Source organism: Dama dama, chromosome 21, assembly GCF_033118175.1.
Source record: "Dama dama isolate Ldn47 chromosome 21, ASM3311817v1, whole genome shotgun sequence".
Lineage (NCBI taxonomy): Eukaryota > Metazoa > Chordata > Mammalia > Artiodactyla > Cervidae > Dama > Dama dama.
The window spans coordinates 59844536-59868729 of NC_083701.1; the positions used below are offsets into that span (position 1 = coordinate 59844536).

Here is a 24194-nt window from a genome sequence, read left to right on the forward strand (position 1 = left end):
CAACAGTTTCCGAAGCCGAGCCCGCTGCCAGGGGCGGGGAGAAAGCGCTGCCTCCGGGGGAGGCGGAGGGGGGCCGACTGGGTCCGGCAGCCGCGGGAGGGCGGAGGTGGGTGGGGACCAGCGGAGGTTTCTTTACAAGAAGTCACGGGGGGAGGGGGGTGCGGGGGGCGGTTAGGGGGAACCGAGAGGGTGAAAACCACCCTGCCGAGCGGCCGGGGCGGAGAGGAAACCTGCGCCCAGAGCCACGTGCTGGAGCCGGCGCGGGCTGGGTGGCTCGCGGAGGATGGGGGCGGGGGAGGCCGCTGCTGGGAAAGGCCCCAGGCCACGTTTCTGGGGGAGGAGAAGCGCCGCGGGTGGACACGCTCGGCCGCAGGCCCGCCGGGGACCTTCGTGTCTGGAGAAGGCGGCCCAAGATCCCTCTGATGGGAGCAGCTCTGGCCGAGCCTCGGAGGGTCGGCCATGCCTGCTCGGGAATGGCCTTGCAGAAATGCCCTGGCCTAACCTAGTTGCCTCCTCTGACCGCGGTGGGATGGGGTTAGGGCTGAAGTGTCCTCCATCTCACACCCCCCCCCACCACCACCACCTCAAAGAGGATATCTGTCCAAGTATCGAAGAATTTGAGAGGCTGAGTAAACAGGGTGGGTGGCCGTCCAGTGAAGGTGAGGGGAGTGGTAGGAAGAAGAAAGGAAACACAAAAAGAAGGAAGGAAAATCCTAACCCTGCCAAGGACCTAACCGCAGTCCTTGCAAAGGTGAGTTTCCTGTTACCTGAGGTACTAGGCCAAAATCCTGAGGAGAGAAAATGGATTAGCTGCAGGAAGGAAGGTGGAGTCGGCTTTTTTTGCTCTGTGTAAGAGGCTGGAGTCTCTGAAGGCGATGGTCTGCCACTGTCCGGGTTCAGCAACCACTTTGAGAGGCTGCCTCCTGTGGTTCTAGGATGTGAAAGTGAAAGTCGCTCAGCAGCGGTGTCCCACTCTTTGCGACCCCATGGACTATACAGTCTGTGGAATTCTCCAGGCCAGGAAACTGGAGTGGGGAGCTGTTCCCTTCTCCAGGGGATCTTCCCAACCCAGGGATCAAACCCAGGTCTCCTGCATGGCGGGCGGATTCTTTACCATGTGAGCCACAAGGGTTCTAGGTTGCTCAAAGACAAAAGACCTTTTAAAGAGCACCCACTTGCACCTAGAAGTTCCCTGACCCTTTGCCCTGCCCTTGTCAGACAGGAAGGAATGGAGAGGAGCCAGGAAGACAGAAAGGCAGCAGACCTCCACAGGCGCCTGGGTTTCCTCCCCGCCCAGTCCATCTCATCTCACCCCACCCTACACAACTGCCGTGGGTGGGGGGCTTCCAGCTGGAATTCATTCTCAGTCTCTTTCCGGGATTTGACTTGTCCTTCTTTCCAAAGCCACAGCTCAGCAACTGATGCCAGCCCCGGGAGGGGGTGCCCAGGTCTCATCTTGCAGGCAGGAGCACAACAGCTGGGTGCTCAGAACCCGTCCGGATCTGCGCAGAGCTGTTTGTCAGTGCGGCCTCCCAGGACCACGTGAGCTGCCTCTCACCCCATGTGACCCTCCTTCAGACCCCGGCAGAGCAGAGCTCCCGGCCCCCTTCCCCTCGTGCACAGCCTTCTCCCAAGTGTGCAGGTGGGTGGCTCATTTCTGCCGGGTCAAAACCACATTGAGCCAGACTCCTGGGAAGTTCTGTCCTCCAGACCTCTGTAGAAGAGGTAAAAATGACAGCTCTTGGGAAACCAGGGGGTCTCATTTGTTGAGGTGGGACAAGATGCAGAGGCCCTGTGGCATCCAAGAGCAGAAGGACTGGCTGGGGATCCTCATGGGCGCTGTTAGTTAGGAGCAGAAGGTCCTGGGCACTGGGTGGTTGCCCTTCGGGGGACCCTTTGGTGGGCTGGACCACTGGGGGATTTATCCTGGGAGCTGAGGCCAGGTGCAGCAGGGCGCTCTGGCTGGATGCTGAAGCCCCAAACACTGCAACCCCCACCTTCCACTTTTTTTTTTTCATGCTGAGAACGCCCTTGGTAGGGGCTGCCTCCTCCACTGTTTCAGGTTCTCCTTTCTCATGTGTGTGGCAGAGAGGCAGCTATCACGACCTCTGTCAGTCTCTTTTCTCCCACTCCCTGATCTGCGTGCCTGTGGCCCTTGGCACCTGCGCTGTCACCCTTCCCACGCTCTGCTTGGCCTGAGAGAGAGAGGTTTTGCTGTCTTCAGCTTCCCTCTCTACCCAGAGGCCTGCTGGGAAGGCTCAGAGTTTCATCTTTGCAACTCCCTCCTGGTGGAACGCATGAGGAAGTGAATTAGCTGTCAGTTCCGTCCTCTTCTGCCCCATGCTCGGCCTGGCAGCCTCCTTCGTGTCTGAGGGTGCTTCCTGTTTGCTGTGTCTGCTGCCTTCACGAGCGCCGCATCCTGGGTTTTGACCCACCCTGCCCTTTGCCTCCAGAGAAGGCAATAGCAACCCACTCCAGTACTCTCACCTGGAGAATCCCATGGATTCTGGTAGGCTACAGTCCATGGGGTCGCTAAGAGTCAGACATGACTGAGCGACTTCACTTTCACTTTTCACTTTCATGCATTGGAGAAGGAAATGGCAACCCACTCCAGTGTTCTTGCCTGGAGAATCCCAGGGACGGGGGAGCCTGTTGGGCTGCGTCGTGGGGGTCGAAAAGTCAGACACGACTGATGCAACTTAGCAGCAGCAGCAGCAGCCCTTTGCCTCACGATTCAGCTCAGCCTTTGTGACCCTGGCTTGTTCACCTTATGGACCTCTGGAAGCTGCTCAGCAGGAAGAGCCTTAGAACCTTAGAACCTTCCCTATGGGCTTCTCTTGGTGGTTCAGGTGGTAAGGAGTCTGCCTGCAATGCAGGAGACCCGGGTTCTATCGCTGGGCCGGGAAGATCCACTGGAGGAGGGAGTGGCAACCCACTCCAGTACTCTTGCCTAGAGAATCCCAGGGACAGAGGAGCCTGGCAGGCTACAGTCCATGGGGTCACAATGAGTCAGACACGACTGGGTGGCTAACACTGTCTCTGGGCAGAGGGTGGATGGGACCTAAGTGTACCTCACTAAAGCCAACCTGCCCATTGACTGTACATGTGCACCCAGGAACGCGGGTGGCCCTAGCTGAGGCTACCGTGTCGTGTAAATTTCGCAATCCTACAACAGATAAACTAGGGCCTACCTTCCTTCACAAAACGTTTTCCAAGCATGTCGTTGAATATGAGATTCCTCGTACGCATTTGGACGGCTCGTTTTCCTCGCAACTTTTGGGGAATGGATATATTGAAAGAGATACGAAATTAGACGAATTGGCAGAGATCAGTCTGTTTTCAGGGAGTCATGTAACCAAGTTCTGTATCACTGCACATGCCAGAGAAGTTGGAGAGGAAACCGAGCCAAACTAGAAACATCTGCCTCAAAGGGTTTGGCGTAAGTCCTCAAAACATCTGGCACCGCATGGTAGCATTTGTCACTCCACTGAAAAGCTAACCTTCTGCAGTTGTCCTCGACCAGAGGAGCAGAGGGCCAGGGACCCTGTGTGAGAGCATGTGGTTCTAGCTCTGGGTTTTTTGTATCTGAGCTCGACTACCTTGGGCCACCTGCTGATCTGTCTGTGCCCAGGTTTCTTCTCCTGTAAAATAGAGATCCTTATACCCGCTTCTTAGTGTGAGGCGAGCAGAAGTAACGCAACTTAGATTGGAAGTAGGCCTTCCTACTGTCAGGTAGCTTTCGCTTAACAATGACCACTGTTTGCCAATTAGGACCAATTAGCTTTCACCGATGTTTGCCAATTAGGAAATTAGGAACGGGGCGGAAACCCCCAGGAAAGTCCCGCGCGCGCGAAAGTATTGACCAATGAAATTGCTTTGCAAACGTGTAACCAATCCGCTTCTCACCCTATAAATTTGTGTAACAGCTTGGGCTGGGGCTCTCTGACTCGCACCACTGCGTTGGTTGCAGGCGGAGAGTCCTGGCTCGAGTCAGTAATAAACTTCCCTTCCTGCGAGTTGCATTGTCTTGGAGGCCTTCTCTCTTCCCGCTCGGGGATTCGGACATCGGGCATAACACTTAGGGCTCTTTGGAGGACCAGAGGAAGTAATTGACAGCCCCATGGGTGCCCAGTGTACACCTGAAACTATCACAACGTTATAAATCAACTGTACTCCAATAAAAATTAAATGGTTTTTAGCTGTTGAGGGGTAACAGCTTCCTTAAGTGTATAATCTTCTCCATTGGGGTTCTTTAGGTCTGGGTTCTGTACAGGGTCAAGGAAGTCAAATTGAGAGAATGTTGAGCTATTTTTCAGAAGCCACTGGAGCAAGAAGACCAACATTTCTAGGAGAGGTAAGGAATTTAAGAGCAGCACAATGGTGCCAGCCAATGGTGGATTTCAGGCCTGAGAGAAACCTGATAATGAATCATTCTGAAGCCTAGTCAGTGACAAAGATGACTTTTGCCCAGACATTGGCATGTTTGAGCCTTTAATGCAGGAGGTGTTGAAAGAACCTAATAAATGCTTATTCATTGAGTCAAATCCAAGAGTTTGAAAAAAAGTGCAAAATTTATATTCTGGGTTCCCCTGTGGCAGGTGAGATGTGACCCTGAGGGAAAACACTAAATCAGACGCTGCTCCAGTGGGTGATGGGTCCCAGAGCCTCACGCCGGGCCCTGGACTGTTGCTTCTGTGAATGGGAGCAGATCACGTTCCCAGGAAGGACAGATTGACGGGCTGCATTGGGCACCATTGGGAGAGGGAGTAGGAACTGTCCTTCGCACCTCACCTCATCTCTTTCTGGGCTGCCCTGGTGGCTCAGACAGTAAAGAATCTGCCTGCAATGCAGATAGACACAGTTTCAATCCCTGGGTCAGGAAGATCCCCCTGGAGAAGGACATGGCAACCCAGTCCAGTATTCTTGCCTGGAGAATCCCAGGGACAGAGGAGCCTAGCAGGCTACCGTGCATGGGGTTGCAGAGTCGGACAGGACTGAGTGACTAACACTTTCACTTTCAGCTCTTTCTGACCCATCTGACACCAGTCCAGAGACTGTATAGTATATTCTCCTAGGACCCCATAACCAAGGAACCACAAACTGGGTGTCTTAAAACAACAGAAATGTATTTGCTCAGAATTCTAGAGGCTGGAGTTATCAGCAGAGCCTTGCTCCCTCTGAGACTCTGGGTAGAATCCTTCCTTGTCTCTTCCAAGGAAGGGCCCTCACATGAGTCCAGGGCCCAGCATGAGGCTCTGGGACCCATCACCCACTAGAGCAGGGTCTTATTTAGTATTTTCCCTCAGGGTCACATCTCACCTGGCACAAGGGTACCCAGCATATAAACTCTGCACTTTTTCTTCAAACTCTTGGATTTGACTCAATGAATAAGTATTCATTAGGCTCTTTCAACACCTCCTGCAATCCTTGGCATTACTTGGCCTGCAGCTACATCACTCCGATCTCTGCCTCTGTTAGCACATGGCATTCTGTCTGCGTCTTCACATGGCCGTCTCTTTATTAAACCCCAGTCACACTGAATAAGGGCCCACCCTAATAGCCTCTTCTTTGGTTTTTTAAAAAATATTTATTTCTATTTATTTGTGCATGCTAAGTCACTTCAGTTGTGTCCAACTCTGTGCGACCCTATGGACTGTAGCCCGCCAGGCTCCTCTGTCCATGGGATTCTTCAGGCAAGAATACTGGAGTGACTAGCCATGCCCTCCTCCAGGGGATCTTCCTGATCCAGGGATCAAACCCATGTCTCTTATATCTCCTGCATTGGCAGGCGAATTCTTTATCTCTAGTGCCTATTTGGCTCCACCAGGTCTTAGTTGTGGCACACAGGATCTTTAGTTGCAGCATGTGGGATCTAGTTCCCTGACCAGAGATTGAACCAGGCCCCCTGCGTTAGCATCACGGAGTCTCAGCCAGTGGACCATCAGAGAAGTCCTCTAATAGCCTCTTCTCAATTTGCTTACACCAGCAAAGACCCTGTTTCCAAATAAGGTCACATCCACAGGTACTGGCAGAGGGGAGGGGGGTAGGATTTCACAATATCTTCTAAGGGAAAACAGTTCAGCCGTAACGTGTGGTAAGAGTGATGCCTTTGATAAGCGGGCTGCTGCACAGGCCAAGAGGGTAGTCAACACGGGTGTCTTGCCCTGTGCCAGCAAGGGGGCAGATTGAAACAGCAAGTTTCACCTGTCAGGGGTCTCAGGAACACTCATATCCTTTCATCCAGCAACGTACCACTGGGAATCCAGCTGGAGAAAGGCATCAAAAATGTTGATAAAACTTAATGCACAGAGGTCTTCTCAGTGTTGTTAGAAACAACGTCAACGTCCACCAGTTAAGGATGGTTATTAAAATAAGCTGCCTCCCACATGAGGGGTGTGAATAGCTTTTAGAAATGATATTTCCAGGAAAAAAAAAAATTGAAAGATTGAAAAAACGAAATGATATATTCCGTATGTTGTCAACTTTATTTAAAAAATGGACACAGAAGAAAAGAGTCAGTATAATGTTAACAGTCTTCCCCCTTTCTTGGGAGAGATTATGAGTGATTTTTTAAAAAAATTATTATTATGGAGCTATGTATGTTCTCTGCATTAGCTTGATAACCAAGGAGAAAAAAGCCTTAATGTTATTTTAAAAATAGATATATAAATAGTTTCCTGGAATATAATTCCAGGAAAGTTCTGGCTGGGAGGAGAGTAGCAGCTGCTGGGTGTCCAGCTGATTTCTGTGTTTATAAGCCACAGCCGTAACCTCTCTAGAATTTCTCAACATTTAGTTGGATGGCTCCCTTCCTCAGAATTACCCATGATGTTTATTTAAAAATGCAGAATTCTAGGCCCCACCCCAGGCCTACTAAACTGGGCCCAGGAATTTGCATTCTTACAGGCTCTGCGCACTTGAGATTGAATTCCCCTTATCGTCGAGGCTAGGGACAACCCACTCATCAGTAATCCAGCATGGATCCAGCATGGTTTCTCACAACAGTCATTTTGAGGAATAAAACCAAATAAACAGAGAAGTTACTCTTTTTATAAAGTTCACTCTTGGTTGCCCCTAGGACAGGAAGCTGCAAACCAAATATTCAAAAGAATAGAAAATTCATAATTATATTTTATTTTGGAATTAAGCAACAGTGGGTAGTGTGTCTTAATTTATGTTAGGCTAATAATGAAAACGAGTTAACATTCCAGACTCTAGCCTAGTAAGAGATAAAGTGTTAGCCCCTAAGTCGTGTCCGACTCTTTGCGGCCCTGTGGTTTGTAGCCCACCAGGCTCCTCTGTCCATGGGGTTTCCCAGGCAAGAATGCTGGAGTGGATTGCCATTCACTTCTTCAGGGGATCTTCCTGACCCAAGGATTGAACCCAGGTCTAACCTGTATTGCAGGCAGATTTTTTTTACTGTCTGAGTCACCAGGGAAGCCCCTAGCCTAGGTTGGAATTAAGAAAAGTAGTTGCAGGAGAATGTCAGCCCACACAAAAAGCTTTGCCCTATTACCAAGCATGTATTCCACATGCCGTTAGTTCAGCATCATAATTATAGATGTGATCACTTTTAACTCACAATCTGAAGCTGAAGCTCTAATACTTTGGCCACCTGATAGGAAGAACTGACTCATTGGAAAAGACCCTGATGCTGGGAAAGATTGAAGGCAGGAGGAGAAAGAGATGACAGAGGATGAGATGGCTGGATGGCATCACCAACTCAATGGACATGAGTTTGAGTAAGCTCCGGGAGTTGGTGATGGACAGGGAGGCCTGGTGTGCTGCAGTCCATGGGGTCACAGAGTCGGACACAACTGAGCGACTGAACTGAACTGAGGTGCCCTTAATTAGTTTAGAGGAATGATGTTGGAAGACGGAAAGTTCTCCACTTTGAGGTGCATGCCGGCTTAGGGCAGGGGCTGGCTGAGACCACCCTCCCAGTCCTGTGGGCTGTGACTTGTCCAGACCCAGAGGAGCTGTAGCTTCAGGTGGGGCAGAGAAGGGAGACAGCAGTGAGATTAGCCATCTAGTCAGTATGTGAAACTCAACACCACAAGGAGGCCAGCGTTCAGGGCATTCGTCCACACTTGTTGCTTCAGGGAGAAAAGATGAGCCATCAGGAGAACGAAATATCCCAAGAATGAAGACAGCTACGTGTGGGAGCCATGATAAAAAAAAAAAAGAACTGAGAGCTCCAGCAGCTGTGGAACTCTGCCCCAGCCTGACAGGGGCATGTCCCCTCCCGGGGCCCTCTCTAGAGTGATGGCTTCGGGCTTCAGGAAGCAGGTCGCCCTGTGCCTGACCTGACCTGTTTGTGTGTGTGGGGTGGGGGGGTGGGGGGGGAGGTGGGAAAGGTGGGCAAAGTGTGTGGCCACCTTTCAGTAACACCTTCCAGTTATGCTGTGCTGTAATCACCAGCGCTCTGGCCGGAGTGGGTGGGAAGTGAGAGTTGGGTAGGCAGGACCCTTGTCTGCTCACCAGCTCTGGGAGGCCCCCGGCCTTCGGGCTGAGAGTGGGGAGCTGGGGAGGCCGGGCCAGATGGGTCTTCTTCCCTGCAGCACTGGGAGGGAGCGCGGGAAGGCCTCCAAAAGGGTTAGGGCCCATCGAGGGAAAGAAATGTCAAAGGAAGCCCTGTATCTTTCATACAACGTATAATTAACTCTCAACAGAAAGTGCCATGAATTCATAATGGGAGCCGACAGCGAGGGAGGAAGGCTCTGACAAGCATGAGATTTGTCGTGGGTTTTGTGTGTTTTTTTTTTTTTTATTTCTTTAAAGGAACACCAACGGTTGCAGCTATAATCATGGACCTCCTCCAGTAATAAGTGTCTCCCCAGCCGGATCATGCTGTCTCCTGCCTGACCCGGACCAGGTGAGCAGGAAGCGCTTCTCTGCCTCAGAGTTCTCTCCAGGCCCCTAGTGCTCAGGGGTTGGGGGCCGTCAGCAGCCACCGCTCTGTCAGCCTCCGGAGCTGGCCCCAGGGCCCTCTCCTCCCCAGGAGCCATCCTCAGAATCAACCCGGGTCTGCAGCCAGCAGCTCCCGAGGTCGCCCTTCCGGCGGAGCCCAGGCCTCCTCCCTAGTGCCCTGCCCTCCTCGGGCGGCTGCAGGCTGTGAGGAAGGGTGGGGCGGCTGGAGGAGAAAGGCGGGGAGCCCCTGGGTGGGGTGGCTGCAGGTGGGCAGGACCTGGGCGATCGCCAGAACAAACCGGGGCCAGCGCACTCCCCTCTGGCCACAAAGGGCTCGGTATGAGGGACACGCCTGCCCCGTGTGCAAGTGAGAGGCTCACGTTTCCTGACAGAGGAGGCGGCCCGTCCCCAGACCTGGAGGCTGAAGCCTGCTGGGCAGGCGGCCCCCGCCCCAGCCGTGGACTCCTGGTGACCTGTCTGGGTGGCTTCAGCCCCTCTTATCCTCTGGTCTGCACATGAGGGTGGAGAAAGGCCTGGACAGGCCACTTAACTCCACAGCACATGGGCATCTGCCTTTTCTTCCTCTGAGAACGAGCCTTCCTAGGTCCACTCCCCTCCCCCACACAGAGACACTCACGTGTGCGCTCACACAGACACACATTCATTAGCTCCCAGTCTAAATGAGAGAAGGTCCCGCCCAACCGTACTCAGACTAGCCAATTCTATTGTGCAGACCCTTCCACTTCCCCCAGGCCATTGCCTCAAAGAAGTTAGACTAGGCCCCAAAGAAGTCAGGCCTAGCAACGTGTAATAAGAACTGTTGGACTGACCACAGTACATCTTTGCTGATTCTCACGGATCCCCTGGGGTGGCTATGCCGTGCCATGGAAAAGGATGGGTCAGGAAGTTACTGAAACCTTCCCTGTGCCTGGTGGGCTTTGGGTTTTACAATGAAAGAGTTGGTAAATCAACTCTACTCCAATAAAAAAGGTAAAAATCAGATGAAAAAAAGTTAAGAGAACACTTTGTCTATGCTCTCTTCATCAGTCAGTCAGGCTGGGAGCCACAGGGTCGCAGGGCAGTCCACACAGCCCTGCAACCCTACCGCATCGTGTGGGCCCTGCGGCCTCTGCAAGCGGGAGGGGCAGGCATGGTCCTCTGACCACTGCTGAAGCCAGTGGTAGTCGATGAGAAGTGGGCTGTCTTTGAATGTAGGGCTTTTCTCTGTCCTCTGCTCTGAACTATGAAGAGGACATTCATATATTGAACATATTTCTTGGACACCATCTAGAAAATAAATATTTCCTGCTCTCAGGAGCTTACATTTGACATAAAAGTCTGGGAGCTTCTCTGCATTCATTTTCTATAGCTGCAGTAACAAAGCACCCCAGATTGGGTGGCTTAAGCAACAGAAATGTTATTTTCTCACAGTTCTAGACATTAGCAATCCAAGATCAAGGTCTTGGCAGGGTTGGTTCCCTCTGAGTCACCCCGATTTCTTCCTGCGTCTTCACATGGTGTTCTCTGTGTCTGTGTCCAAATTTCCCCTTTTCATAAAGACACCACTCGTATAAAATTAGAGCCCACCCTAATGGCCTTATTAACTTCATTATCTCTGGAAAGACTTTATCCTCAACAAATGTCACGTTCTGAAGTACAAAGGGTTAGGATTCCAGTGTGCTTTCTTCTCTGGGAGGTGGACACAATTCAAGTCATAACAACCTCTACAGAGACGTGTAGGAAAGTATGAAGGCGAGTCAGTTGCCTTTGAGGTGCCTTCGGCCTCCTGCTTCTTCAAGGTCTCTGGTGAATGTATCCGATTGGTGGAACCTGGGTCGTGAACCTGTGCCCCGCTGCAGGGCAGGCTGGGAAATTCAGTTTCTGACTTCTCACCTTGGGGAGGATGGGCGTCTAATGTGGGATTTTACCCAAATACAGAAAGAGCCTTCAAAGGATTCATGGAAAAGTGGCCACAGAGCACAGGAGGAGTCTACCATGTAGGTGCTTTCAGATTTTCTCCAAGGGGACCCGAAAGCAGAGGATCAGAACAACCGTGCCGATGCTTTGTCTTCCCTTTAGTGCCTGGTGTTGTGTGCTGCCCACTGCAGAGACCAGACGTTGGCGACCACAGAAGACATCTGGCAAGTCTAGAAAATGGTGAACAGCTAACATTTAATAAGCATTTACTATGTGCCAGGAATTTTCCTGAGCTCCTTAACATGCTCCTTACTTGCCTCATTTCATCCTCGAAGCAGCCTTAGGAGGCAGAGCTGATGATTACCTCCCTTTCCAAGGTAAGAAAACGGAGATACTGAGAGGTCAAGCAACTACTTAGTGGGTGAGAGAGCCAGGGTTAGAACCCAGCTATTTCAATCTGAGACTGAGAGCTTAGCCACTTTGCTCCCTAAGAGATGGAAGAAGATGATGCAAGATGGGGGAACACCTCCCGGCCAGGCTGTGGGGCAGGTGGGTGAGTGCTATTAAGTCATTTGTCCAGGTGGCAACCTGGGAGCTCACCAGAGCCACCCCTGTGTGGCAATACATTGTCTCACACTCTCTGTGAGCCAAGGTGGGTGTGATGTCGGTGTGAGGCACCCCTGACAAAGTCCTCGGGAATCCTGGGAGGGAGGCGTGGGAGGAGGCAGGGGGGAGGAGGCGGGGAGTGGTGCGGGCTGGCCCAGGAGGCCCTGCCTGGCGTGGCTGAGGACATCTTGCGTCAGAGGACGCTGGGCAGGGCGGGCCCCCGGCTGGGCCCTTGCCAGGGTGCTGCCTGGAGAGAGCTGGATGTTCCCCAAGGTTCTTCCCCAGGGACCCAGAGGAGCAGCTGGGCCTTGGAGGGGCCGGGGGGCTGCCAGGGCAGACCCTCTGTGTTCAGAGCCTCTGTGTTGCATCAGGGGCTTCCCTGGTGGCTCAGATAGTGAAAAATCTGCCTGCAGTGCAGGAGACCTGGGTTCAATCCCTGGGTCAGGAAGGGCCCCTGGAGGAGGGCATGGCAACCCACTCCAGTATTCTTGCCTGGAAAATCCCATGGACAGAGGAGCCTGGCGGGCTACAATCCATTGGGTTGCAAAGAGTCGGACACGACTTGAGTGGCTAACACTTTATCAGGTCCCTACCGGGCTTCCCTGGTGGCTCAGATGGTAAAGAATCTGCCTGCAGTGTGGGAGACCCTGGTTTGATCCTTGGGTCGGGAAGATCCCCTAGAGAAGGGAATGGCAACCCACTCCAGTATTCCTGCTTGGAGAATCCCAGGGACAGAGGAGCCTGGCAGGATACAGTCCATGGGGTTGCAAAGAGTCGGACATGACTGAGCGGCTAACACAGACTCAGGTCCCTGCCGTGACGCCCAGAGGCAGAGACCTGGAACCTCTGTAACTGTGTCTACCCTGCGCCATTGGATGTTGGAGTGTTGCTACTTCTTATACGTTGGGTGGGGCGGGGTGGGGGTTGTAGGAAAAGGAGCAGAAGGAGACAAAAGTGAATGAGACACCTTTCCAAAGCCCCAAGTGTGCCTCCCTGGAGATCTTCTCTGGCCCTGGCCCTTAGGACATTCCAAGTCCAGAGAGTAATTTCAGCAGTGTCCACACACGAGGGGTGTCTGTCATTCACCTGTGAGCTCCCCTTTTGAGAGAGATGGGACCAACCTAGCAGCCTCCATTTTCGAAGGGAAACAGGGTACATGGTGGTAGGTGGGCTTTTCTTAAAAGGAAAAGAAGAGAAAGGTAAAGAGTATTTTCCTTTAGCACTGATACTAAGGTAAGAATAGGATGCTTTCCTATATACTAGCAGAACATTTCCAAAACATACAAGAGTAACAAAAGTAAAAAAGAAATGTGAAGGAAAAGAAATGATCCATTGGAAGTTTTTGATTTTTAAAAATTTTCAGAGGTTTTTATTACACTAGGTGACTGTGATATGAAAAATGAGTGTTAGTCACTTAGTCATGTCCAACTCTTTGTAACCCCCTGGACTGTACCTCTATTCATGGATTTCTCCAGGCAAGAATACTGGAGTGGGTTGCCAATCCCTTCTCCCAGGGATCTGGGTCTCCTGCATTGCAGGCAGACTCTTTACTGTCTGAACCAGTTAATAAAATAGATCAGCTTCAAAAATGTTTACAAATGTCAGTGATATTCCAGAGTTTTAAAACCAAGTTAAATCCACAATAACATTAAAAAATAACCAGGGTGCTCTAAGGTTCAAATATCTCCTCCCAGATAAGAAGCAGAGAAGGGGGATATTCTTAGAATTTAAAGAATGAGGTGGGGCCAGGGTTACCAGATAAAATACAAGATGGCCTGTTGCATGTAACTTCTAGATAAAACAATGAGCATTTTGTTAGTGTAAAAGCATGGTCCAAATATTGCATGGGACATACCTATATGAAAAAAAAATTATTCATTGTTGAACTGAGATTCAAATTGAGGTGGGCATCATGTATTTTCATTTGCTCAATCTGGCCACGTTGGATGAGTGACTTCTGGAAAGGAGTCTGGCCTGTTAGCCTGATGCCTGGTGTCGGAGACTCCAGGGAGACCAGGCCTCTGGCTCCATGCCTCCCTCCCACGGCCCTGGGAAAAGGCCCTGGGCCTCTTCTCGGAGCTTTGCCTCCCTGGAGGGAATAGGCAGGGCCCAGCAGCTGCAGAAGGAAGCCTGGAAAACAACCTGGAAACAATTCAGGCTTCTCCGGGCAGCTGCCAACGGATCTACAAGGGCGCCAGGGCCCCCAGACCACACCACAGGCCATCTCCCGTGGGCTTAAGAGGTCACCCTGACCGCCCCCGCCCCCCCGCGCCCCCCCCGGGAGTATAGTAACACCGAGCCACACCTCAGCTGACCCTGTAGATGGGCCAGCCTGCACTGACCTCTCCTTCAGGCCCAACACTGAATTGCCCTACATTCTCTGGGGCTGAGGTCATTGAATGCCCGTGGGCCTTTCCTGCAAGGCTGAGGTGCCAATCCGTGGGCATTCGCTGGGCGACTATTGTGTGTGCTGCCCACAGGTACCCTGGGGAGGGGTCTGCTCCCCAGGAGCCCAGGGAAACCCCTGATAATGAGGGTCCTGCGATCCCTCCCCTGAAGGTGAGTGGAGCCTGCCTGCCTGAGGCCTCTGGGCCAGCCGAAGACCCCGCAGGCCCTCTGCCCCCTGCTCTGATAGCCCTGCTCAGGGGCCTTCCTCCCAGAGCTGTGTGGGAGCTGCTCTTGTGTCCTTTCCCAGCGAACAAGGAGGGGAGAGAGCGGGAGGAAAAGGGACAGGCCTGCCCTGGGAGGTCTCAGCTTGAAATGTTGGATGGGAGCACTCACTGGGGTGTTGAGAAAGGAGGGAAGAAAGGACAGCTTACGAGAGAGCCTGGCTTTGGTAAGTATCTCCTCTGAGGTGCTTTTAGTCCCAATTTTTACAGAAGATGAAACAGAGGTCCAGAGAAGTCGTGGAATCTCTCTCAGGTCACACAGAAATGCTAGCCTCAGAATTCCCAGCCAGACCTCTCTGAGTCTTAAACCTGGGTCCACTCTGTGCCTCTTTGCGGCCTAGGAGAGTTCCGATCTAGTTCAGGAGGAAATATCTACTGTCAACTCTGTTTTTCTACTGTGTTAGGTTCCTGCCTCCTCTGCTGCCCCTAAGACTTGGCTCATGACTGTGAAATTTCCACTAGAAAATCATGCTGCAAGGAAACAGCTGTACTTCTCTGTGTCCACGCCGGGAACCCATCTCCTGGGCTCTCGACCCTCCTCTCACAGAGCTGAGTGAGCGCTTGGGCAAGACCATGTTGGTCTCTCGGCAGTACATTGGGGATTGTCCCTGGTCCCTGCTCTTGGATGGCTCACTTGGTGATTCCTGATGGACTGCAAACCAGCCTCTCAAACCCAGCCTGTGTGGTGGGTTGAGTTTGGTTAAACTGGAGGATATAGGCCACCATAATGCACCATGCCTACCCCCCGGCTGACGCCGTGACTTGTCCTTGCCCTCTTAGCCCTTCTTAGATGTCTCCCACAGAGGGTTCAAGCCTTCCTTATCTTGGGCATTTCTCAGAGTGTCTTTGGCACTCCAGCCCCCTTGGGTCACCATTCCACCCCCTCAACACCTCACAGCAGTAGGATGACAAGAAACCTCTGAGAATGGGGAGAGCATGGGGGCTGGGAGGTGAGAGGGAAGGCTCTGCTTCTTCCTGTCATGAACTTCCTTTATTGACTCACCCGTGTGTGTTGGCTGGATGGGGAGACACGAGAGGAGATGGAGGCTGGACGTGGTAATACCAGCCTGGTGGCTCTTGGCTCCAAGTCTGTTCACAGATGTTTGTTAACCAGACATCATCAGAAAGGACTTCCAAGCTCTACTTGCACCTCCCCTGCTGAGGGTTGACTCAGTAGCATTTCTCAGAAGCCCCTTTCTTCTGTCACAGCTTGCAACTCCTCTGAGACTCCAGAAACATCCAGCCTACGCAACGTCTTTTCTTGACTGAAGCGTGGCCATTGGAACCATACTGCCTGGGTTCCCATCCTGGCTCTGAACCCTCTCAGACTTAGGGGTGATCCTCAATCCCTCTCTGCCTCAGATCCCTCGCCTCTGATGTGGGGACGAGAGCATCTATGGCCCAGAGTTGTTATTGGGATTGCAATGTTATCAGCTGTAAAAGACTGAAAATAGTACCTGGTACATGGTAGGTGCTGTGGAAGTGTTAGCAGCTGTCTTATTATTGCTATTACGGTTCTTTTCTTTCTCCTCTTCCCTTTCCTTCCACGTGTCTAGTCCCATCTTTATCAATGCACTGTCCTCCAAAGCCTCGGGGGGCTGGCTGGGCAGAGCTGTGCTTACAGAGTGGTGTGGGGGCCTTGGAAGGCTGGAGACTCTCGCACAGAGATGAACATGTGCCTCTGAGAAGGGGTGGGGACCCCTGCAGATGGTTCTGAGGTGGGAAGGAGCAAGTCACCCTCTGCTCTACTGAAAGGAGTACAGCTGCCTACAGCAAGGGGCGTGTCTCCTGGTGGTAAGGGAACCTTGGTTCGGGTCCAGATAGTTCAGTTCAGAGAAAAATGCATCAGTCAGAGGACTTCTGAGTGTGTCCGGATGGAGGTGAGGCCGCACACCTGGTCTCTCACCTGGGATGAAACTGTGCAACTCCGATGGAATTCAAACCCAGCTCAAACTCTTATTGAGATTTGAACCCGTGAGCTGGGACTTGAACCCACTGTCTTCTCATTGAAATCACACACCTGGTCTCAGGACTTAATGAAGATCAGGTTCTTTGTGTCTTGGTGTAGAAAGATTTCATTGAGAGGCAAAGTGATAGGTAAGAAGTGTCAATAGATTGAGAGGTACACACTCCACAGAGTGTGGGCCATCTCAGGTGGCAAGAGGCCCCAAAATAAGTGGTTAGTTTTTATGGGCTGGGTAAATTCTTAGGCTGATGAGTGAGAGGACTGTCTAATCATTTTGGAGAAGGGGTGGTGATTTCTAGGAATTGGGCCGCTGCCCACTTTTTGGTCTTCTGTGGCGGGTCACAGCACCCGTGGGTGTGTTGTTCAGCATATGGATATATTACAGTGAGTGTATAATGAGGCTCAAGGTCTACTGGAAGTCAAACCTTCCACCATTTTGGGTCTAGTAGATTCTAATCAGTTTATGTTGTATCCACAATGACTATGTCATTCTCTTAAAGGTTATATCCTGTCCCCTTCCCACTTGTTTCAGAGGTTGCAGTTAAGACACTCATACAATAGGACTCTAGTGGGTTGATGGGTCGCTCCCCAAGAAATATGTCCATTTTCTGGCCCCCAAAACCTGTGAATGTGACCTTGTTTTTAAACAGTCATTGCAGATATCATTAAGAATCCTGAGATGAGGTCATCCTGGATTATCTGTCTGTGTCCTAAATCCAATGACAAGTGTCCTTGTAAAAAGTAGAAGAGGAGAATTCACAAACACAGAGGAGAAAGCCAATGAAGACAGAGACAGAGTCTGAAGCTATGCAGCCAAAGAAAGCCTGGAGCCACCAGAAGCTGGAAGGGAAACTTTGGAGAGAATGCAGCCCTGAGGACAACTTGACCTTGGATTTTTTGCTCCCAGAACTGTGAGAAAATTCATTTCTGTTGTTTTAAGCCACCCAGTTTGTGGTAATTTGTTTCAAGAGTTACAGGAAATTAATAACAAGGACCAAGTGCAAACCACAGCCCATCTGCACCCCAAAAGGAAAAGGAAAAGATAAGGGGCCATGGTTTGAAGTGGCGAAGGCAGAGAGAAATGAAACTCAAAGGATCGATGAAGGACTTTCATCGATTGCTGCATGTGACGGAGCGGGTTGTGCACTGCATAGCGCTGGGTGTCATATACAGCATGGTTGCAGATCTGAGTATTTATTGCTTGGTTTTTCTCTGCAGGCGTCAGTAAGGTGTCTCAAGGAAGGGGTGCCTCTTAATAAAGCATACAAAATTACGCTATGGCCTTGTTGGTTTTAGTGAGAAATATGTAGAAAGCCCTGTCCAGTGGAACTTTCTGCAAAGATGGAAATGTTATGCTGTAATTATTGTTGCTATTCAGTCACTCTGTCATGTCCAACTATTTGTAACCTCATGGACCATAGTACACCAGGCTCCTCTGTCCTCCACTATCTCCCAGGGTTTGCTCAAATTCATGTCCATTGAGTCGGTAATGTTATCTAACCATCTCATCCTCTGCTTCCTCCTTCTCCTTTTGCTTTTGATCTTTCCCAGCATCAGGGTCTTTTATAATAAGTCAGCTCTTCGCCTAGGTGGTCAAAGTTTTGGAGCTTGTGCTTCAGCAACAGTCCTTTCAGTGAGTATTCAGGATTGACTTTCTTTAAGATGGACTGGTTTGATCTCCTTTCAGTCCAAGGGACTCTCAAGAGTTTTCTCCAGTACCACAGTTTGAAAGCATTAATTCTCTGGCACTTATGGGACCATCCAATAGCATAGCCATGAGTCACGTGTGACCCTTGAGCACTTTGAATGTGGCTTGTGCAACTGAGGAGCTGAATTTTATTTTAGTTAATGTAAACTGTAAATGCCACATGTGGCTGGGGGCTACCATATTGGACACGTAGCTCCGGGTCAAGAAAATGGAAGCTCCTTACTGCTCAGTGCAGAAGTTAATCACCAGAAGCATGGCCACTATTCACTTGATACTATCCATGGGCCCCTCTGCAACTTAGTTCTTGTCGAGTGGAGGCGAGGGAGTCAGTCAACGACAAGGTGGTGGGAGAGGTGTTGGCAGGCAGCGAGGAGTGCCTGGGAGTATGAGAAATACCTAACCAGACTGGAGCAAGGTTCCAAAAGCAGAACGGAGCTGAGACAAATGCTTGCCCAAGGAGGTTAAGAGATTTCTCTCTAAATTGCTGTCTTTGCCTGCCCTTGGTCACTCTTCATGAACCTGTCAGTCCTGAAGTTAGCAGAACTCTTTAGAACCTTTTTTTTTGGTTGCACCACACAGCTTGGGAACCCCCTGTAGCTCAGATGATAAAGAATCTGCCTGCAATGCAGGAGACCTGCGTTCAACCCCTGGGTCAGGAAGATCCCCTGGAGAAGGGAATGGCAACCCACTCCAGTATTCTTGCCTGGAAAATCCCATGGACAGATGAGCCTGGCGGGCTACAATCCATGGGGTCACAAAGAATTGGACGTGACTGAGAATGTACAAACACACACTGCAAAGGAAGAAAAAATCTCAAGTTCCGTTTTTTAAGTAAATGTGATACAAATCGATAGAGCCGATAAAGATTGTGCAAAGAAGAAAATCAAAGACCAATATCGCTAATGAATGGGTGCAGATATACTTAAAAAAGAAAAAAGCACATGAGCCTACTCTCACAGGGCTTAGAGAGATATAGAATCACACAGGAAGTGGTATTAGCATGTCTGTAGCATCCATACAGCAGGAGATGCAGCTGTTGAAAATAATTTTCTTAAGAGGTTGTTAATTTTACAAAAAGCAGATCATAAAATAGAATTACAGTCTTTCATTTTTTAAATAAAAAATATATCTATAGCCAAAGAAAAAAATGTCTGGAAGGATATATCCTAAAATCTATGATGTCAGTGCTCATCAGCCAAAGGACACCAGGAACACATGTGTAGTGGGGTTTATGAGGAGTGAGGGGCATCTCAAGAAGAAGCTGCTAGAAAGGAATTAGTATCAAGTTTCAGCTTGTGGTCATTGCCTTGGGGGATGGTTCAAGCAAGCGGGGCTTTGCTCTGGACTGGATGCTGCTGGGAAGTGGGGGTAATTTTATGACTTGATGTCTTAATAATTCACATCAAGATGAATGGAATTAGGTTATAATTGGTAATAACAAAACAAAAACAGCAGGGACTTCCGCAGTGGTCCAGCGGCTAAGACTACACACTCCCAATGCAAGAAACATGATCCCTGGTCAGGGAGCTAGAGCCCACATGCCACAGCTAAGGAGCCCACATGCCACAATGAAGATGGAAGATCCCACGTGCCGCGACTGAGACCCGGTGCAGCTAAATAAATGATGATTACAGAAACAAAAACAACAGTAACCTGTAAGCCAGAATAGGGGGGTGTTTGGTTATTTTTGTGGTTTGGATGATGCTTTTGTTTCTGTCTCGTGCAGACACGAGTACAGAGTGGGTTTTCCCTTGAACTTCACAGTGGCAGTGGCCTTGGCTACTGTGGGTATTCTGTGGGGCTGGATATACTCAATAAGAGAATGGCAGGCGACATTCTTTGTCCACAAGACCAAGGCCCCGGCCGTGAGAGTGTTGCCAGCTTCGGCCATCAGGGGCTGGTTTGCTGCTTTGCTCTTTCTTAACAGTGTATCTTAATGCTCTGCGTGTTGGGGTTAAGAGTGATTTTCATTTTCTACTTCATATTTTGGAAAATGTTTTTTTTTTTTTTAAATCATGTATTACATTTATCTTTATAAAAATAGCTCTTTTCTTTCTGAGTTAAAAAAAAAGAAAAAAGAAAAACCCAGCTATATAAGAAAACGCTAAACTGGGTAAACCCAACATTTGGTGGGAGAGGTAGACAGCCCCGCTGGATGCCCAGAACAAGAATCACACAGCTGTTCACAACATGTCCTGCCGAGAAACTTCACTCAGACACACCCTCAGGAGGCTGGCTGGGCGCGCCAGGGTTAGAGTTTAGATTGGAGGGAAATTGAGGTTGCTCAAGACTTCACTCCAGGAGCTAGGTGGTGAGAAACACGTTTGGCTTCACCACTGGGTGGAGGTCACCTGGACACCTTGGACACCTGCTTAGAGGCGCTGCCAGGCCAGAGGCGGTCACATGGCCTAGAGCTCTGGCTCTCAGCTTGGCCTGTGCTTCAGAATCACTTGGGTCAGTTGAAACCCTCCCCCACCTCCAGGGCTCAGCCACCCCGACCAGTTGAATCAGGATCCCTGGGGAGCAGGGCCCAAGTGTGAGCATTTCTTGGCTCTCCAGGAGATTCCTCCAACTGAACCCTGCTCCTCTGACCCTGGTTTCATTCTCCTTCTTTAGTCTCTACCCTCATCTTTTCCACTCCCTTCACCTCTACTGAAGCTCAAATCTTCACTTCTCTCCCCTAAATCATTCCTGTTCTCAACTCTCCCTGACTGATCTTTGTAAAAAAAAAAGAAAAAGAAAAAATTAAAAAATAATCGAGGTCACTGGTTCTCAGCTCTGGCAGGGTATTTGAATCACCAGGGGAGACTGAAAAAGCATTCCCAGTGCCTGGCCCCTCCCTTAAGAGTTTCTGATTCCATCAGCCTGGGGTGAAGCCCAGGCACTGGTATTTTTCTTAGGTTTCCCAGGGAATTCTGTTGGGCAGTCAGGGCTGAGAACCACTGCTGTAGGTACTTTTACTCCCCAGCCCAGCAGGCGCCAAGTGAAGGAGCTAACCCTGGAAACTGAGGCAGAAGGGTTCTTTAAGGTCCCTCTGGGGGAGTCTGCCACAAAGGGGAGGGGCCCTTCTCCACAGCTTTGCTGGAGAAGATCACCACGTAGCTCTGTTTGCATCTGGGCAACCACGTGGGGTGTTGGGGGAGGAATTCAGCAGCTACGGTGATAGCACCTAGTGATGAGGTGGTCCCTGGCAGAGAAGGACTGGAGAAAGAGAAGGGAGAAAAAGGAACTATGTTCTAGCTGATGTCCTGAATCCCTTGAGGGGAACTTATAGAGGGCTGGCTCCCCCTGGAGTAAGGGGGCGGGGGGGGGGGGGGCGGGTGGTGGTCAGAAGCTGGGGAAACAGGGTGGATTTCAATGAACACTTGACTGTTAAGAGCTCTGAACCTGGGAGGCCTATGATGGATGCTGTGGCGTCCCACCCAGCTCTCCTTGCAGGGTTCAGGCACTTCACCCCCAGCTGCAGGAAGCTTATCTGCTGACTGCTCACAGTTGAGTCCTTCCCCAGGAATTGCCCTCTGATGAAGGCAGCTGCCAGGTGCAAGGCTGTGCCTCCTCCCCCAGGGCAGTCTGCACACAATGACTAGTCAACAAGGAGGGGCACAAAGACCCGGGCCCTTTGCCTCCTTTGAGGACACCCCAGCTGCAGAGCTCCCCAGGGGATCAGCTGACGTGTCTGATGTGAGCACATCCCAGTGCAGCCTTGTCATACCCCTTCCCTCATACCCCTTGCAGCGCTGCTCTGGCTTTCTCCCCATAGGCCTCCCCACGTGCAAATTCCCAAGTCTGTTTCCAGGGTGCCTGACCTACAAGAAAGGCCCTTAATTTATGTGTGTGGGTCCAGAGAGGAATGAAGTTGGGTTGCGTTACAGCTGCTTTGGGGACCTCATGGAACATTTGTAGGTTCAAAGAACATAAAAACTGCAAATCTGATCAGATACGGACTCCGCTTACAATTCCTCTGTGACTCCCTACCATCTCTGGGATAATTTGAGAGCTCTTTTGCAATCCAGCCTGACCACCACCGTGGGTAACTCCTCCTCTCCCTGGCTCTCCAGGCAAGGAAAACTGTGATAAAATACATGTAAGATAAAATTTATCATCTTAACCATTTGAAAGTGTACAGTCAGTGGCATTTAGTATATGCACAGTGCTGCATAACCATCATCCTATCTAGCTCCAGAACATTTTCACCACTCCCAAAAGAACCCCCTATCTATTAAGTAGTCACTCTTCTTTATCTTCTCCTCCCAGCCCCTGTGTGCATGTGTGTGTGTGCTAAGTCCCTTCTGTCGTGTCTGACCCCTTGTGACCCTATGAACTGTAGCCGCCAGACTCCTCTGTCCATGGGATTCTCCAGGCAAGAATACTGGAGTGGGTTGCCATGCTCTCCTCCAGGGGATCTTCCTTGGACCAGGGAAGGGAAGCTCCCTAGCCCCTGGCAGCCATCAATTTATTTTCTGCCTCCACGAATTTGCCTACTGTGGATATTTTCTGTAAATAGAACCATACAATGTGTGGCCTTTTGTTGTCTGGCTTCTTTCACTTATAGTGTTCATCCATGTCATGGCATGCATCAGAACTCTATCCTTTTATGATTGAATAATATTCCATTTGAAATAACATTCCAAATATATCACATTTTGTTTACCCACTCATCAGTCAATGGACATGTGGGTTGTTTACAACTTTTTGGCTTTAGTGCTGCTATGAACATTTGTGTACAAGTTTTTGCTTGAACATCTGTACTTAATTCTCTTGAATATCTATCTATATACATATATTAAAATTGCTAGGTTATATGGTAACTCTCTGTTTAACTTTTTGAGGAACTGCTAGACTGTTTTCCATAGTGGCTGCCCCATTTTACATTCCCGTGAGCAATGTATGAGGATTCCAATTTCTCCATATCCTTGCCAGCCCTTGTTGCTTTCTGGTTTTTGGATTGTAGCCATCTTCGTGGGTGTGAAGTGGTATCTCATGGTGGCTTTGACTCTTTCAGTACATGGTTTTTACCCCCTACCGTGTGGCAGGCACTGGGGATCCTACGGAGAACACAACTAAGGCTCTGCTTTGGTGGAAGTTCCATCCTGGAGGGGGGATGACACAGGAGAATGGAATTAGGAGACTTAACCACGTTCGGTAGCAGGGACAGTAGGACCACTGGGCTGCAGCTGGAAGAACAGGGAAGCAAGCTCTTTGGGCTGCTTCTGCCTCTCCTTGCCCTGGTGGGTGGAGCAGAGGTTGCAAACGCAAAGGCTTTGGGGGCACTGGGCATGGCCAGAGGAGGGAACCACAGGGGTGAGCGCACGTGCATTTGTATGTGTTTTGGGGGGTTGGTGCTATGACAAACTAGGGGTACCAGTCCTGCCTCCAGGGGCAGATGCTGCTTTAGCACTGGTTTCTTACTGGTGAACAGAACTGGGCCTGGCCACGCTCTGGATCAAAATAAGATTTTAACATGAAATCTATACTTTTTTACATGATGGCACTTTAAAAACATTGTCTGGGGCCCATTTTGGTGAACTGCCCACCAGTCTGATACTGACAGGGATGTGTTTCTCAGAGGCAGAGCCTCATTCATAGAGGCAGCATCTCTGGGCCACCCCGCCACCCCCACCCCGCGACCTGGGAATCTGCCTTCTGACCTAGCCTCCTCCTCTCTGTCCCACCCCCTCCCAGCCGCCCCGCCAAGCCCGCACCCCCAGGCGGCCTGAGGCAGCTGGAGTTTGACAACCACCAAAGGATGTTGTAAGGAAAGTCGTGGAGGGCTGGGCAGGCAGGATCACGTCCGCTGTTTGTGCAGGCACTGGAACGCCCGTGGCCTGGGCCCAGCTTCTCAGGGCAAACAGCCGGCCAGAGTACATATTTCCGTGTGCCCGGAACAGGGGCGTGGCGGAGACGGCCCTGCAGGGGGAGAATGCTCCCTCCCCGGCCTCCCTCTGGCTGTCCACAGCCCTACATGGTTGGATGCCCGGGGCCGGTGGCTTTTACCTCAGTGGGCAGTAGCCCCTGCCCGTTGCCTATGGCTTTCTGGTGAACTCTCTCTGTATGGACGCCATTGTGGAGGTGGCACCAATAGAGATGTCAAGTTGGAGAAGAAGGCAGCTGCAGGCCTAGGGACAAGATGGGTGTGAGGCAATATGTTTGTCGGTCGCTTGCTTCACTGTCACAACTGCAGTTAAAACAAGCAGTTCTCTGGTAGGGGTGTTGGTTTCACAAAACCTCAGGCTCCTCTTCAACAGCTGTGAACCTCCTGGCCGCTGTGCGGTGACTATTACGAAGTCGCCATGACACCGCAGGGCTTACCAGATGACCCGAGTGGTCAGTGGGATTAACGTTCTAGTCCTATATTTATAAGTTCCAGAACAACAAACACCTTCCTCCCCTTTCCATGTCCCCCTCAGCTCACTAGTAA

At 50.7% G+C, this 24194-nt stretch overlaps 1 long non-coding RNA gene across 1 annotated transcript; it reads left to right on the forward strand.

The window, feature by feature from the left end:
* The first annotated feature begins 313 nt into the window (after positions 1-313).
* LOC133042735 (uncharacterized) lies at positions 314-17341 on the forward strand. The gene is made up of 5 exons (XR_009689565.1): positions 314-751; positions 1405-1642; positions 8782-8875; positions 10990-11204; positions 16719-17341. It is a non-coding gene; the product is annotated as an uncharacterized LOC133042735 (long non-coding RNA).
* The last annotated feature ends 6853 nt before the right edge of the window (positions 17342-24194 follow it).